The sequence below is a fragment of the Neofelis nebulosa genome, chromosome 12 (genome assembly GCF_028018385.1).
Source record: "Neofelis nebulosa isolate mNeoNeb1 chromosome 12, mNeoNeb1.pri, whole genome shotgun sequence".
NCBI classification, from domain to species: Eukaryota; Metazoa; Chordata; class Mammalia; order Carnivora; family Felidae; genus Neofelis; species Neofelis nebulosa.
In genome coordinates, this window is record NC_080793.1 from 13707229 (window position 1) to 13720055 (window position 12827).

Sequence of the window (12827 nt, forward strand, 5' to 3'; positions counted from 1 at the left end):
GTCACTGGAGAGACTGTTTCTGAATTTGTTGAAATGCTTTTGGCTACAGGTACCTAAAAAGCCCCACTTCATGAAAAGGTTTTGAAAACTAAAGTAGCTCTGAAGTTGGTCAGTGCAGTGGCTCAACGCATCGCTGAGTGCCCCAGTCCGCTGCTTTCTTTTGCTCTCCCCTCCTCGGCACGGTGCTTCGTCCTCCGGGCTCATGCCCCTCCTGGTCCAGGGCTGGCCAGAGCCATTTTAGGTGTTGTTTCCAAAATTAGCAGCATCTCGAGGCAGGAAAGGGGTCCACCCTTCCTCGTGTATCTTTGAAGAGTGAAGAAACCTCTCTCGAAGAAGCCCTTAGTCAGCCAGAAGTGGGTCACGGTCCCGATCCCAAACCAGGATCATCGAGGACAACGGGCCCTCCGCGATTGTTCTAGACCAAGCAGAACTCGCCCCTGCGGCTGGGCCTTGGGCTGGGGCTGGCCTCCCTACAGCGCCTAGCCTTGAGGAAGGGCACGGGTGCCTAAACAGAGAGTTCTGGAAGGAAAAGGGAAGGGAGGAAACGGACTTCAGATGGGCCATCAGTCATGTCTGCCGCAGGGTCCCAACCCGAAATCAGTCTGCCTCGGTTCCAAAGCAGAGACACTTACATGTGAGAAGTTTGGTTTGTCCAAATAAAGTAATAAGAATCTTAACTGGAGATCAAATTCCCTAACAGTGTTTCCAACCGTCGGACTGTCGTCAGCTACAAATCTAAGTCTAACGTGACCGGCCACACTCAGGGCCCCCATGAGCTCCTGATTCCTTCAGCCAGGCTGCTGTTCCTTCCATTCTTACTTCTGGCCACTCCTGAGGCCCAGCTCAGAAAGTGTTTCCTCTGAGGTCCTTCTCTGAATCCCAGAATCAAAATGAATTCTCCCCCTTTTCTGTATTCACTTTCATACAGTTTGGAAAAACCGCTGTATAGCCACGTCTTGTTTTTTATTTCTTTGTTTAAAAAAATTACAAAAGTACTAATACATCCTACTTTTAAATAATTCAAACAATAGGGCTGCCTGTGTGGCTCAGTCTTATGTTAAGCACCTGACTTCAGCTCAGGTCATGATCTCACAGTCCGTGAGTTCGAGCCCTGCATTGGGCTCTGTGCGACAGCTCAGAGCCTGATGCCTGCTTCCAATTCTGTGTCTCCCTCTCTCTCTGCCCCTCCCCTGCTCATGCGCTTTCTCTCTCTGTCTCTCAAAAATGAATAAACATTAAATTTTTTTAAGTAAAAAATAATAATTCAAACAATACATAAAGTATATACATTGCAAAGTCAAACCTTCCCACTCTTTCCCTCAATCCCAATCCTACTTTCCAGTGATAACTGCTCTGAACAATTTGCTTTTATCCTTTCAAACACTTTTATGTGATATACAAACCTCCAAGGAGAGGTGAATTCATTTTGTTATTGTAATTTTTATAAAAATGGAATCATACGATGTCCTACACACGTGTTACTCTGTGACTTGCTGTGTTTACTTATCAGCATCGTGAGGACAGCTTTCTGTATCTGTAGGTCCAGATCTAGACATTATTTCTATGGCCTGAGTGTTATTCCAGTTTGGGGCCGTACCATACTTTTTATAACCAATCCCCCGATGATGGAGACATAAGTTATTTTCATGTTCCCACATTTCAGCAGTTCTGCCCGGCGTGTGTGTGTGTGTGTGTGTGTGTGTGTGTCTCCATGTACCAATATTTCTGCGGGGTAGATTTCTGGAAATAAAGTCACTGGGACAAAGGATAGGCAATTTTTAAAGTTTGATAGCCAATGCCAAATTTCATGAGGGTGTTTTGGAGCCAGCTGCTGCTGGTACAAGATAAGTAATTTCTAGACTTTCAGACTTTATAAACCAATAAAATGTAAAAAGAAAAAAAAAGGTGGACATAACAAAGAAAGTAGCCAACATTTTATTTTTTCATGTGAGGACGTTATAAAAAAATCAGGTACCAACGATTCGCTGGAACCATGTGAAATTGACATTTTCATATATCAAAGTAGTCTGATAGCTGCCTAATATTTGACTTCATACTGAGATTGATTGCATAAAACAATGGACACCCACGCTCACACGTTCACACGTGCAACTCTGCTTACTTTTCTCGTTTCACCCATCAGATGGCTGCACACTCACTTAATCTCATGTCTAGGAATCGCTGGTGGAGAATCGTTCACCAGGGCCCCTCCCACCGCCACCACCAGCATCTGGCTTTGCTGTCACTGGGAGTGACATTGTGGTCACGTGAAGAGCAACACGGTGGGGAGGAAATGGAGATGAAGTGGTGCATGTTCCTGTCCTTGACCTTTGGCTCTGGGTATAAGCTCCAGTGAAAGAGGCGCTGAGAGGCAGAAGCTGATGAATCTGGGTGAGAGGGCCTGTGTGACACTTGCCACAAGCAGGGCACGAGAAGCCACAGGTGAGACAGGCTCTCCTCTGAGCCCCCGTCTACCCACCCCCCCTGCCACGTCTCCATGGAACCTAGCTCCATTCAAGGGCTGGAAGCTTAGGGAGTATGAAGAATGAGCCCTGTTCCCATGGATGGTGCTCAGATGGCAGCCCAGCTTGGAAGGAAGGACGTTCCAGTGGGAGTGGACCCTTGGGAGTCTGTGAGCAGAGGAAGATGTCTTCTCGAGGACCCTGGCCGGCCCTGTTCATGGACGCTCAGGAGACCCTCCCAGGGAATGGTCAGGAATGCCTGAGCGATCTGCTAGGAAAGGCAACAGCAGAGCGGGCCTCGGGGTCTGTTACTGGGCAGATTGGGGGCTACTGAGACAGTGAAAGACTTACCAGTTTATTTGGAAGTCCTGCCTGAGCCTACGTTCCTTGAAGCCACGGACTGTATCTTCACAGTATTTGCTACATGAAATCCAATGGATGCGACTGTGTTCCAATAAAGCTTTGTTTACAAAAACAGATGGCACGCTGGTTTGGACCCAAGGACCATAGTTTATCAACTCCTGCCCTCTACTATAGGACAAAGAAACAAAACAGCCTCTCTCCCAATCGGATACTACATAAGCCGCCTCGCCATAAGCTGTTTCACCTTTTTGAGCCTCGGCTTCCCCAAACATGAAGTGGGGATAATAGTCGCTACCTTCAGGATTGTTGTGAGAGTCGAAGGAGGTAGTGCGTACAGAGCGTCCAGCCTAGCACTGGCTGGTAGATGGCGTCGAGGGTCGAGAACTGCTCGTTTTCACCAAGCACGGATGCTAGATCCAGAGCCCCGCCACCCAGCTCCTTTCCCCAGGCCTGTCCGGGGAACGATATGAACGAGCAGGAGGCAGGGTTTCCAAAGGCTGGCGGAATGAGATCCTTGGCGCTTTGATTTGATTTCAACGCAAGCACTGGGCAGAGACATAACGTCCCTGGTCCTCCTTATACATAGCCTTCAGGTGTCAGTTCAGTAGCGTCCTGGCTATATGACATCCATCACAAGCAGCTTACAGCTTCCAAAAACACAGTCCTAGACAGATGTTGAGCCTGTCTGGGGATTAGAAATATCCCTTTCCATTAAGCATAAATTAACTTAATCACCAGGTATGAAAGATACGCAACACAAACAGCATTCCCTGAAGCTTTCATTAAAATTACAATTCTATTTAAAATTTAGCTTGTATTTTCTAGGACTTGAACCCCTTCACAGAGATAATATCTGCTGTAAATTTTTACACTGACAGACTGGCAGAGATGAATCTGCCGGGGACAGTGATGTACTATGTAATTTAACTCTGCCTCCTGGCCTTCTTTTCGCCAACGGATGGATCTGTACATCTTAAAGAAATAATTAGTCTCGGTAAGATCTGGTCTTTGACCATTTTCAGAAGCAGTCAGAGCGATGTAGAAAAATGAAACTCTGAGTCGAGATCACTAAGAGCGAGGTGCTTCAAGTCTTGTTGTTCGGATCCACGCTGCGGAAAGTGCTCTTAGGATACACAGAAAGGAGGGGCACTGACAGATGAATTGCCAGGAGACCTCTGAACAGAACCCTCCTTGGCTTGGCCTGTTTGCTGGGGTTGGAACCGGTGAGTGGAGGAGGGGGTACAGCTGGGGGTGCTCCCTGCGTCCCTTATCAAACTGTGCAGGAGAGACCGCCTGGGGGAACGTGCCCCGCCTGGGGGACAGCGTGACGCCGTGGAAAGAGCATTGAAGTCAGACAAACCTGGCTTCGGATCTGGTTCTTTTTTTTCTGACTCTGATCTTGGGCAAGTCTCATAATTTCTCCAAGCTTCGGGTTTCTAATCTGTGAAGTGAGAAAAATAATGCCTGCTTCCGGGGATCATCGTGAGGGTTAGAGATAATTTCGGTGCTTAGAACCCCTGACATTCTAGGTGCTTACTGAATGCTTAGTATTATTTATTCATTTAGGAAACCGTTGTTGAACATCTGCCGTGTGTCAGAGTCTAGACCAAGCGCTAACGATGCAGAAAGTCAGAGAACACAGCCCCCCCCGCCCAAGATGCTCAAAGATAGGGGATTGAGACGTATAAAGAAGAAAATCACAATATAGGGTGACATGTCTGAAGTGGAATTCTGAACATGGTTCAGAGCTGATGCAGAGCAGGAGCGGTGTGCCCTGTAGGAAGTGACATCTGTTGGGTTTTAATGACATAGAGAGGCTCGCATGGTATATGGGCAGAGAAGGGCATCCTGAGCAGCAGGGACAGCTTATACAAAGGCAGAGAGGCGTGCAGAGACATTTTGTATTGGGAGGATTATAAACACGGAGGTACTATTAGGTGGGGAGGAGGGGCAGGGGGGAGTCCTAAGGATGGAGTGTCTCTTCAGGTGGGCGCACCCCCTGAAGACCTGGGTTTGAAGTGTCCCAGATGATTCCTCAGCTTGGCCACAGCGGCCCAGTGGCCACCACATGGTGCCAGTCGCCCTGTCAAGGTGCTCAGGACACCCGGACCAGAAGGCAGCTCTTCCAAAAGGAAGTCCCACTCTTGAGTTGAATGGGTTGCAGGTTTGAGAGGAAGCAGGTCCTAGAGTGGCAAATGTCCTGGATGAGGAGGTCCACACAGCCGGGAGCCCAGTCCCCACATACGGCCCCACGCGAGCTTCCTGGGAGCAGGGGGCACTAGGTGCTTCTCTCCCCTGAGTCCCGGGTGCAGGGCCTGTCACAGAGTAGAAAGTTGTAAATATTTGTCGAATAAATGCTCAGATGCCTCATCTGGTCATCTTCACCCTGTTTCCCTCACGGCGCCGCTGTGAGGACCAGGGACAAAACAGGGGTGGATGTACTTGGCAAGGTCTCAGGCTTTATTTAAATATAGGTGCACGGTCATATACAGCTGTGCACCCATTAGCACGTGCACCACCGTTGACCCACCCGTTAAAAAAAATACCTGCAGGATTCCTACTCGCTCTCTCATTTAACAAAAAAGCCACCATATGCCTTTTAAAATGATGAGGAAATGCAAACTGCATGGTTATATTTGGTGACTCGCCTTTTTTTTTTTTTTAAGTATCGCAAAGTTGACTTAGTAGTCAAAACAGTAATTATATTTGAGACGATCAAAGATATCCCGGTTCTTTCCCGTGCAATCTAAAAAATGTAAATTTACGGGGGGAAAAAAATTGAAATTGTACCTACCTACAAAGCAAGCATTATCTCAAAAAAAAAAATTGTTTTCCCAAACATCTCCAGCTGTCTTGACAGCTCAAAACATCACTTGCTCCCAAGCCCACAGCCCTTTGTTTTAGTGATAAATGTGTTCTAAAGAAAACCGCTGCTCTACAGAGCTGGAATTGGTGTTTGGTTTGAAGCTGTAATGAGGCACCACTGTTTTCCAAACTGTTACGCTCAGCTGACAAGGAAACTGTGAAGGAACTGGAAAGTTTCTAAAGGGCTGCACAAAAAGCGGGGACGTTTACCGCACTGGCAGAAAGAGAGGCAACTATAATGGGGGTTAGCATCTGAAATCGAGCCATTGGATGCTCACTGCTGCTCGGTGACATGCTTTGGCCCAAGTAATGACTAAATAATATATATATTATATATACACACATATAATATATATATATATTATATTTATAATATATAATTATATATGTAGTTAATATATAATTAATATTATACATTAAATATATAATTATATCATATAATTCATTACATATTTTATATAATATATAATATATTAATATATATTAATATAATATATAAAATATATAATCTATGATTAATATTATACATTAAATATATAATTATTTATATATTATATAATTCATTACATATTATATATTATATAATATATTAATATATATCATATTAATATAATATATAAAATATATAATATATAATTATTATACATTAAATATATAATTATTTATATATTATATAATTCATTACATATAATGATTTATAATTGTATATATTATTATATATAATATTATAATGACATTTGTTGTTCCAACCCTGCACACTCTATCATGTGGACAAAGTAGCTCTCCCCTTATGGGCCTCAGTTGCCTTATCTGCACTCTGAGATAATAATTTCTGCCCTGCTTACCTTACCGCCTTGCTTGGAGCTTCCAGAGAGGTAATGGGACTGTTGAGCTGCAGGAAGGATTGTCACAGTGGCCGTAGCAGTCCTCCCGACCCCAGGACCCGACATGCCCCAGCCCCCTCTCTCCACTAGCCCAGAACATCTCCGGGATTCAGAGTCCTCCTGGGTCCTGCTTTGCGGAGCTGCCCCAAATGCCCTCACCTGGCGTTTCCCTAAAGCCCTAGGAGGCAGGGTCAAGAGAAGCCAGTTGCAGCTCAAGCTCTCTGCTCTTGCTGGGCGGTTCCAGGCAAGTCCTTGCCCCACGCTGAGCCTCGTTTTCTTGGGCCTAAAGGGAGACTTTGGCCCAAGTGATTCCTGAAGCCCCTTCCAACAGAAAACACGGAGGGAGCCCAGCCCATGAGCACTCATTTGCCTCAAGCAGGTCCTGTGGGTCTGGGGCTATTGGGCACCCCTGGGGAGTTGGAGTCCTTGGTTTTCTAAGTGGTCTGTGTTTAACCCTTTAAACACCCAACCCTTTCAGTCTTGCTGGGTATCTTGGCTTCTCAAATACATTTCAGTGAATTTGGCTTTTTAATTGAATGATGATTCGGCAAACTGGTTTTAAATTGTTCTGCGATGTATCGGTGCCCCGGAAGAGGTCTGAAGGGTTTTTCTACCTCCTCCTCTGCCTTCAGGCTGTCACTTCCTATGCTGCACACTGCATGGCTGTGGCATCCTGTGGCGTCCCTTCTATTTGCTGGCTGTACTGTGCTATGTGATGGTCTGAAGATGAGCTCACCAAGTTGTCAGCATTGTGTGCAGAGTAAGAGTATATAGGGGTAGAGTGATGCCGCAATAGGCTGGCCTCACTCACAGACATAAACTTCAGGGCATGAACTTTGGGATCTGCATTTGAGCTTCTCTGAGAGAGAGGGCTTCTCTCTCGCCTCCTAGTTCTTAGTAGTGTTCTAAACAGAGAGAGGAAGTGCTTGGGTGTCTGGGTTTGGACAGGGGAGAGATTTCTCGACTACATGGTTTTTGCATGAGCATTACCACATCAGTCTTTACCCTAAATCTCTCCTCTCTTGCTGCAAACACATGCCCTAGGCTCTGTCCCCATTTCTTGAGTTCCAGAATTATGCCCTTCCTGCCAAGCTCCTGTTTGTTCACACATGCCGTGTCCTCTGCATGAGATCCAGGAATAATTCTCTCTCTCTCTCTCTCTCTCTCTCTCTCTCTCTCTCTCTCTCTCTCCCTCTCTCCCTGCCACCTGAAGGCTCTACCCAAGCCTTTCATCTCTTGGCTACCTCACGGAAGCCTTGGAAGTGGCCCTGAACCCTCCGGGGAGCAGAGAGCTGCTCTGTCCCTGTGCCCACCTCATGCTTCACATGTATGCCACACTCAGTGACCTGTCTGTGTGGGTGATGCTTCTGCCAAATTGAACTCCTCTGTGCTAAGACTGCCTTTGGATCGCCAGTACCCAGTGCAATGCCTGGCACATAGTAGGGACTCGATTAGGGTTGGAAGAATGAATGCACAAACAAATGAATGAATAAGTTGACTCCCTTTTTTGGCTTAATAACATCACTCTCAAAATGTATGGATTGAAATCTTAACCCCTGGTGACTCAAAATATGACCAAATTATTTGGAGATGGGGTCTTTATAGAGATAATCAAGTTAAAATGAGGTTATTAGGGTGGCCCTATAATCCTATAGGACCACTGTCCTCACAAGGAGAGGAAATTTGGACACAGGGCCACACAGAGAGGGGACAGTGTGGAGACCCAGGGAGAACACGGCCACCTACGTACCAAGGGGACGGGCCTGGAGCCCCAGCCGAGGACAAGCAACACGTTTGCATGTCTGTTCCCCATAATAGGCGCTCTGACTAGTTGAAGAAATCTGTGACTGGACGGACACACAAATGTAGAGATAAGTAGAGACAACCACCATTGAAATGAAAAACGACTTCATTAGTTACTTCAATATTTTATGAATGTTCAGTGCAGCACTGTCAAAATGGGAGATGGGTCTCTCTTCATTGCTCATGAAACACCAGCACGTGGAGGGATCTTTCACAAGTAGTAATTAATTACTCTGTGTGGTGAGCTGGGCGGGCAGTCTCCAACCTGGAAACAAGGCAGTCTGTAGGCGGGTCAGTCCTGATGGCTGGGTTGGCAATGCTCTTAGCTGGGGATTGTCCCCTGCCCCACACTCTCTTTCTTCCTCCCTCCCTCCTTTCCTCCTTCTCTCTCTTTCTTTCTTTCTTTCCCTTTCTTTCTTTCTTTCTTTCTTTCTTTCTTTCTTTCTTTTTTTCTATTTTTGAGAGAGAGAGAGTTCATGTGCATGCATGAGTTGGGGAGGAAGAAAGCGAGAGAGAGAGAGAGAGAGAGAGAGAGTGAGAGAGAGAGAGAATCCCAAGCAGGCTCCATGCTCAGCTCAGAGCCCCATGTGGGGCTCGATCCCAAGACCCTGGGATCACAACCTGAGCCTGAAATCAAGAGTCAGACCCTCAAACGACTGAGCCACCCAGGTACCCCAACACCTCACACACTCTAGAAGAGAGAAACAAAGGGTCTGCTTAACTGTCAGAACCTGAAGGAGCCATAAGGTCGCCTCCTCCAACCTTTTCATGTTACAGATGGGAAAATGGAGGCTGTTAGAGGGAATGGAATTCTCTGGGTCTTGTGGCTACTGTGGGAGAATCTGGGACTGGAATCCAAGTCACCCGACAGCTGGTCTCACCAGAATTCTCCTTTCTCTTAAGCAATGCACCTGCCTTATGTTTGGGTGCTAGATGTCCGTGCCTCACCTGCATGGACAGCCCTCTTCTTCGTGCTCCCACTTTTCTTCCTTCCTTCTGTAGGACATAGGTATCATCGTCCCTATTTTACAGATGAAAATGCTGATCCCCAGAAAGGTTAAGCATTTTGTTAAGGTGATAGGACCAAGAACCAGCAGCCCAGGAATTTTATTCCTGGCTGTCTTACTCCCAAGCTTCCCACCCCTCTGTGCTTTTTCTTAATGAATCTTTACCCTTAGGCCTTAGACATTTTTCTCCCAATTATATATAACATATTTTAAAATATCCATTTGGTTAGAAGTAATAGATTTTTCATGGCCAACCGGCTTCTATGTAAGACTTCCTAGAGAAATTTGTAGTAAGATTTAGCAGATTTCAAAGGGCTTGCCCATCCTTAAAGTTTGCTACCACATGGAAATAGTGAGCGGATGTTCTAGACACAGCATGGTGATTGTTTGGAAGAATCTTGAATGATCTGCAGATAACTGACTGAAGGTGGTGGTCTTTGATGAATGTAGGACCAAACTATCTCTTAGTCTATCCCGGTTTTGCACATGTCCTCTCCCTCATCCGTGGATAACCTTTTAGTAGGACCACGGCAACCAACCTCCACTATTATTTCCCCTTGAGCTCTGGGAAGGCAGAAGGAGCTTCCTCTCCCTCTCTGGATTCCATCATCTAACACCATCCTACTACCTGGGAGGTAATCCATAAATATCTGTGAAATAATGAATGGGGTCTTCTCTCGTTTTGGAACCACAGACATTTTTTTTTCTGGTATTTTTTCTCGTTTTCTGACTACTGCTCTGTGGACAGCCTCCGAGCTGGCAATGGACCTCCTTCCGTTTCTTCTTTCGGATCCATCCTATGCACCAGATTCTGAGCAAGGCAGAATCCACATGCTCCCTGGCAAATTGAAAATGGATCCTCATCCTGTTTATGCATGCCTATTGTATGTTGCATGCCTATTGTACGTCTTGGGAATCACACTAGGGTGTTCCTTCTAGGAGCTCCCAGCCGATGGGCAAGTTGAACAAATAACTCAAATATGATGAAGACCATAGCAAGTGTTAAATGAGGCACTAGCAATGAGCTATGGGAGGAAGGGTAGTTAATTTTTCCTGGAGAAATCATGGGAGGGTTCACAGAGAAGACAGATATTTCAAAAAAAAAAAATTATTACATAAATGAATTCTGAGCAGCTCGTCCCAAGTTCACATTCTACATAAGAAACTCAAAAATAGAGTTCGCTGTTTCCAATTCTGGCTGTTTAGGGTGCTGACTCAGATTCAGATTCATAGCTGTGAGAAGAAGAATCTAAAAAATAATTAGAGATACAAATCTCAATGACTATTTCTTATTAGTAGGAAAGGAACTGTGGGTCACTTGAAAATATTGCTTAATCTCATTACTTCTAGTTCTACACACTCCTATGTGAAATATTTTTAAACCCATATTTGTGTTGAAATTAATAGAAAAATGTGTCACCCTATTTTATTGTGATTTCAATAGTTAAGTTCATGGCAACCAAAAGATTATAGATAGAAAAGCTTTGAACTGGTGACTATGATTTCATTCTCTAGCAATTTAGAAGGTCATGGACTAAAGCAAGATTATAGAACAAGGGCCTTAAAAATGTTAATACCTGTTGACTGAGAAATTTCACTCCTGGGAATTTATACCAAAGATATAATCCGAAATTATGAGAGAGATGTATTGTCTAAATATGTATATCCAAGTAGTGAAAAATCAGAAACAATTGAAATAGCCATTAGCTTGAGGGAAGTCACTCGGTCATGAAAGATTTCTATAAGGGGCGCCTGGGTGGCTCAGCTGGTTGAGCATCCAACTTCAGCTCAGGTCCTGATCTCACGATTCATGAGTTCGAGCTCCGCGTCAGGCTCTGTGTTAACAGCTTGGAGCCTGGAGCCTGCTTCAGATTCTGTGACTCCCTCTCCCTCTCTGCCCCTCCCTTGCTCATGCTCTGTCTCTTTCTCTCTCTCAAGATAAACATTAAAAAAAAAAAAAGATTTCCATAAATAATTTTGGTGACATGGCAGATACGTGCTTATAACACAACGCCAAATAAAAATTATGCCACAAAATTTTGTGTATAGTATGATTTCAACTATGTGACAAAATTATGTGCATAGGAGTAGAAGGGAATTTACCAGAATATTAACAGTGATCATTTCTGATAGTGAGATGATGGTTGAGAGTTGTGTGATCTCACCTATGTTTTTATATTTGTGTGTGTATATACATTTGCGTGTATCAGGAAATGTGATATTACAGCATTAAAACCAGCAATGTTAGAGGGGACCGCTGGGTAGGAATGGACAGCACAGGCCAGCACATTCTGAGGTTTGAGGGCTTGGGCAACATGACACAGAACAGTTGCAGAGCTCTTCAGAGTGGAAGAGCGTGACCAACCACAGCTTGGACTCGCCTGGGTCCATAGCTGCCACGATGGCAGGAGGACCATGGGAGGCCAGGTGCCAGTCAACACGTCAACTAGTTGCTGGTGGCCTCATGGTTTCATGAGCTCAGGTCATTCACAGCTGGACCCAAACGGCACAAAGTGGCCGGAAGAATGGCCACTGCCGTCCCGGAAGAAGAGGCAGCAGGCGAGGACTTGGCACGGGCAGGGGGGTAATGGTCAGGGTGTTGTCCTAGTGGGAAACTCCTAGAATACCAAACGGGCACTGAGGCAGGAACCCCATTGGATGGAATTGACCATCTCCATAAGGGGTTGGTAGCTGCTAGAATCTGAGTTTCCTCTTAAGCACGAGGATTCCAGGCTTAGAGCAGAAAGAACGATGCCGGGGTGAAGACCATTGAGCTTCCACCTGCTGGGCTGGGACTGGCCCCAGGTGTGGACGGTACTGAGCCGGTTGGCAGAGGGTCAGGGCTCTGCGGGTCTCCAGCTGCGAGGGGCTGGCTGGTGTCGCTCCAGATGAACCGTATACTAAATGCGTAATAATGTATAAAAGACAAGACGTTGTCCATGTCCCTTTGACGATCATTATTAAACATGGGAACATTTTTAGTTGCTAGTACTTTCTTCAAAGAGAAAATGCTGTTTCCAAAGATGGCTCCATCAGGAATGTGGGAATCCGAGCCGTTTATGTTTCATTTTCATACACAGTGTGTGAAGCCAAGTCGGCCTGTATATTTAACCCACGTTATATTTGGTATCCCTGAGCTGTGCTGGGAAAACCAGCAAGCCCCTAGCTGTAAAATGACAGGATAAATATTACTCCGTTCAAAGCACAGAAGAAAAAATACACCTCAGTATTTTCTTTAAATACTTTACATTTATCTGATACTCTCTATTATACCGGTGCATTTGTTCTGTGTGACAGATTTATGAAGTGTAGACACGGCCAGCCCAGAGAGGTGGGGGAGTGCCCTGTGCCAGCCACTGTTTAAACCTAGAGGGGGTGTGTGTACATGTATGTGTGTGTGTGCACGCGTGTGTGTAAAGTGAACGCTTTGAAATGACTTATAA

At 45.4% G+C, this 12827-nt stretch overlaps 1 protein-coding gene across 6 annotated transcripts in view; it reads left to right on the plus strand.

Annotated features, from left to right (window-relative positions):
- TTLL11 (tubulin tyrosine ligase like 11) overlaps positions 1-12827 on the plus strand; it is a 238861-nt gene that overhangs the window by 162513 nt on the left and 63521 nt on the right. The gene's annotated exons all lie outside the window — the stretch shown is intronic.